The sequence below is a fragment of the Pseudorca crassidens genome, unplaced genomic scaffold (assembly GCF_039906515.1).
Source record: "Pseudorca crassidens isolate mPseCra1 unplaced genomic scaffold, mPseCra1.hap1 Scaffold_72, whole genome shotgun sequence".
In the NCBI taxonomy this organism is placed as follows: domain Eukaryota; kingdom Metazoa; phylum Chordata; class Mammalia; order Artiodactyla; family Delphinidae; genus Pseudorca; species Pseudorca crassidens.
In genome coordinates this window covers 920,001-925,119 of record NW_027136324.1, presented here as the reverse complement: position 1 = coordinate 925,119, position 5,119 = coordinate 920,001, and positions in this window count along the sequence as shown.

The window sequence follows — 5,119 nt, the reverse complement described above, 5'->3', positions numbered from 1 at the left end:
AGAGCATGGAGGCAGATTTTGGGGCGGCCTACTCTGGAGCCCAAGAGTTCCCTCCTCTGAAAGTTCCTTGGAACATATTAAAGCTGAGCTGGTGACTCGTGTGTGTAGGGATGTGTGTGTGTGTGTGTGTGTGTGTGTGTGTGTGTGTGTGTGTGTGTGTGAGTGAGTGAGATGAGTGAGATGAGTGAGTGAGTGAAGGAGATTTCTAGATGTCAGGGTCGAAGCAACTTTAGAAGTCTGCAACACCTCTGATGATGTCGTCGGGTGTTTGGTTCAAATTTCGGAGTGGCTCTCAAAGAAACAGGCACGAGGATTGTTTCCATAGGAGCCGTTGTGGCCGTTTCGTCAAGTTCTCTAGCTTCCGTTTGCAGAGCTTCAGGCAAAGGGCCATTTTAGTTCTCAGTGAGGCCAAGTCAAAAGGGTGGGAGAAAATGGCAAACGTTCATGGGGAGAGTCGTAGCCAGATATTGGAGGGAACTCAAAAAACTTCGGGATGCAGTCCAGTTTTCAGGTTAAGAACAACACCCTAAGGGAAACGAGTAGCTCCAGAACTTCATATCCACAAGTGAGTATCCCCGTTTTATGGAAACATAATTTTGGCCTCCAAGTAACGTATGCAAATAACTCGGTTGCCAAGGAAATAAGAAGCCTCACTGAGAGTTTCTGAATTAAGGAAGGTAGGGAGAAAAAGATCAGTGATTCCATCCTGCTGACAGAGGTATAAGTTACCAAATGGAGGTCCATCTTTAAAAATAAAAAAAAAGAAAAAAGAAAAAAGAAAATTGGGTTTTGTTGGTTTGTTTTTGTTTTTCCTTGTACCTGGAAAACAAAAGATTTAAGAATCAGTCCTAATCCCTCTGTCTCTCTGTCTCTTCTTTCTCTCTGTCTCTCTCTGTCTCAGTGTCTCTGCCTCTGTCTCTGTCTCTCTCTGTCTCTCTCTCTCTCTCTCTCTCCCCCCCTCCATATATACATATACATATATATACATACATACATGTATATACATATACCTACATACGTGTGTGTGTGTATATGTATATATGTATATATATATATATATATATATATATATATATATATATATATATATATATAAGGTATTTTACGTAGGGTTTTTTTTTTTTTCACATTCTTTTCTCTCATAGGTTTATTACAAAGTATTGAGTAGAGTTTCCTGTGCTATATAGTAGGAGGCGCTTGCTTGTTGATTACCGATTTTATGTACAGTCATGTGTACATGGTCATCCCAACCCCCTAAGTTATCCCCCGCTTCCCCAATCCGTCCTACTTTACACAAGTAGTCATACACATTATCATCCTGTTCATCAGTTCATTCAATCCCGTGTAAGTCATCCTTGTTCTACTTGGAGTCCAGTCTTTCCATCGGTTCTGCCGACCTTGCCTGATGATCGAGCGTGACTGGACGAGTGACGGTTCCAAAAAGTTTGCAAGAGCTTCTGTGAAGGATTGTAGGATTTGCCCAGCGAAGCGGGTGCCGTGATCTGATCACAGGGGAGGCTGTGGAAGGTAGACCCCAAGTGGCAAACACATTTTGTTTTTTTAACAGTCTCTGTGCCACGGTGAGGACATCAGGCTTGCAGTGAGTGAGGGAAGACTTCAACCCACACGGAAGACATACCTACGGCCACAAGAATGTTTGGATGACCCCTACTAAGTGGCAGTGGAATGAAGTCCAGTGGCTGGGGTTCAGAGGGTCCAGAGAGAGGAGGTTTTCTTTCCAGAGAGAAAAATAGTTCCCACCCCCCACCCCCCCCCCCCCCAGGGTTACAAGCATGACAGGTCAGACGTTGCCGGTAGACTGTAGAAATCTTCCCGCCAATGTCTATGTACAATTGGGGTCATCTTCAAGGCACCATGGGTGGGTGAAGGAATGCAAGGTGGAGTGTGGGGGTGGGGGAGGGGGGAGGTTGGCCAGGGAGTAACCAACCGGCCGGGCCGCCGTCTCCCGTCTGCCATAGCCCCGACCGGCTGTTGACAGGACAGAATGGACTCGATCCACGTGTGCCCCGCCACCCCCACCACCTTTCAACAGGCTGTTGTTGCTGCCTTGGCGTGAACGTCGGTTAGAACACCTCCCTGATACTGGGTTCCGTCCCTTTCGTGTGAGCCTCCATTTTGACGACGACAGACAACCCTTTATGCCAGGGCAGAGAAGACTTCCAGGAAGAAACATCCCATCATGTCTGGAACAGTTAGAACACATCGGTGTACAGACACAAGCCAAAGTAGACTTCACGTTGTTCCTTCCTCTTTGACGACGCTTCCCGTGTCATCGAAGCTCTCCAAGAAACGTACTCAGTTTCATCTCTCTCGTTTCTCAGGAGAGAGAACACATTTTTGGGCTATTTCGAGGGCCCTCTCCTCCTGCATCCTAACTCAAAGTGCGTTCTAAGTCCAAAGGACTTCACCTGTCCTTCAACCGGGGGGCAAGTGTGTCCAAAATATCCAAAAGGTTGTAAAGCACTTAATCGGATATAGGTCACTGTGAAACAGTGCTTCGCTAGCCAGGTCACCGACATCCCAAGGAGAGACTTGCTAGGCAGAGAGAGAAGCTTCTTCTTCAGTTCCGAGCCACACCTGGTTCTTTGAATCTCGAGAGGACTAAGCTGATGTGAGTCCTCCGAGACCTGATAACGGCAACCTAGAAAATAAGTGATGACTTTTGACAAGGCATAAGCTTTTCTTTCTTGCTTCCTTTTCCTTCCTTCCTTCCTTCCTTCCTTCCTTCCTTCCTTCCTTCCTTCCTTCCTTCCTTCCTTCCTTCCTTCCTTCCTTCCTTCCTTCCTTCCTTCCTTCCTTCCTTCCTTCTCTCTCTCTCTCTCTCTCTCTCTCTCTCTCTTTCTTTCTTTCCTTCCTTCTCTCCTTAAAGATAAAGGAAGAAACCTTTCCTAATCTAATCTAATCTCTCATGATGGACAGAGCAGACTGATGAAAGAAAAACCCAAACCCTAAACCCAAACCCAAACCTTGTCCTTTTAACATAGAGAGACAACTAAATTCTATTTTTGCACTTGTTTCACGTTGATACGAAAACTCATTTCTGTCTTTGAATCCATCCTCATCTTATCCAGTCAGTCCTGACCACGGATCCGATTCCTTTCCAAAGACCATTTTCTTCACACACCTTTTCCAATCGTCTGTGCCCATTTTTAGCCTGTCCCTCGTTTTCTTTCTTTTCCATTGAGAAGTGACCACCTTTAGGACTAAAATCTCTTTCTCCTTCCCCCAAACATTATCTGCATATCTTCTACTTTGCCTCCCCACTCCCCCAAAAAAGTCCTCTTCCTACCATGAGGATGGCGACATCAGGTAGCTTGGACCACACACGTTCCGTTCCTTCTTTGGAATGCCTCGTCCTTGGACACTGTCTGTTTTTTTTTTTTTTTTTTCTTCAGTCAGTCAGTGAAAGTAAGGAAGCCAACCACAGTGAACAGTGTGAATATGGAATACTTTGTAGAAGTCTAGGCTCCTACCGAGTACACTCTTTCCCTAAAGCACAAGATCTATCTAGGCATGGAACCAAACATGCTCAGTCTCTCCTCCGTAAGAGGTCCAAAGCAGGGAGACCCTTAGACTTGTGGAGCCATGAACATTTCAGTATTTTATCTTATGTGGAGGTGATGTAGACACTCGCTGAGATTTCACCCTGCCAATGGCACTTAGCCAACCTCTAAGCCTAGAGATGACCAGAGATGTTGGAAAGTCTTGAAGTCGGCCTATGGAAAACAATCATTGGGGGGAGAGTTCCCCTTAAACATTCTTATCTCGTTAACATCTATGCCCTCTATTCGTTAGGAGCAGTCCTACTTAGATGATTCGTGAACATTTCATGAGACATGAGGGCGGTTCAGTTCGTCATGGTGTCTACACCTCCCGCCCCCCTCCCCTTTCACGTGAGAGATTTTCTTCCTGATTTCAGAGGGGAGAAGTAAAAGAGAGTCAGAGCGTCCCTCTCGTGGTGTTGTCAGTCTAATTCCAAAACTTCTCTATGCCACGGAGGCACGTTTGGGGGCGGCCTACTCAGGGCCCCAAGACTTTCAAAGTCAAACTCAAGGAGGACGTAAATGTACTTCATGCCACCGAACCCGAACCCGAACCGGTGAACCCGATGGCTTACTAGGAGATGACGTGTCATTGGCCCACCCATTTAAGACACGGAACCAGACACCCTCTCCTCGATGACTCGGAGCAAGTGAGTTCCTGGGGGTGGGGTGGGGTGGGGTGGGGTGGGGTGGGGAGGGTGTCTGTCGGAGAGGGTCCTCTGCTCCAGGTGGGTCCATAAGCACTGCACATGACAGTAGGTGTTCATGGTGTTCTTGGGAAGGAAAGACAGGGAGAATTTTATTTTGAAAAGCTTATCTTCTCACAGCATTTACACTATGAACGATGATGCAACTTCACGGGGGGTGTGCGGGGGCAGTGAAGGCCAGGGAGCCTGGCAACATAGAAGAGCCACGGAGGCTGGCTGTGTGTGACCCCAAGGATGTCCGGCGACTCCTCTCACTTGGGGTGGGGGGTGGGGGGCGGGGGTGGAAGCGGGGGGCGAGATTCCTGTGTGTCTGTCTGCATTCATCAGTCGTGGGAGAGGAAAAACGACGTTCCCTCGACGATCCTTCTGAGTTCTTGCCTGAGAGGCCCCTGTCCCCAAAAGACAGCTCGAGAAGAGAGCGACCCACGGCTGAGGAACGCGTGCACCGTGACCCCCACGCAGGAGAAGCCCAAGCCAGGAGTCACTCGAAAGGGCGGGCTCTGAGCTTGAGCTTCTTCTCGAGGAAGATCTTGGTCCTCCTTTCAGGTCAGGAAGAAGAGGGAGAGGCAGAGCGGCAGAGCGTCCTCGTCGCCCACCCGTCGTTTCTGAAGCGCCTTCAATTCGAACTCATCTGTGTGCCAAAGCGGTCCATTTCGGGGTGCCCTATTCCGGTTCCCTCCCCGCACGGAGAAACATGTTCTGTCCCGATTCACTGAAATGCTCCCAAAGGGCCTTGGTGTGAGGCAGTGGACCTATGCCCATCCTGCCTCCTCTTCAAATCATTTCTACCGATACAGAAGAAGAGACACCACCCCCACCCACCATGGCCTGCCAAAGGCAGTGCAGCAG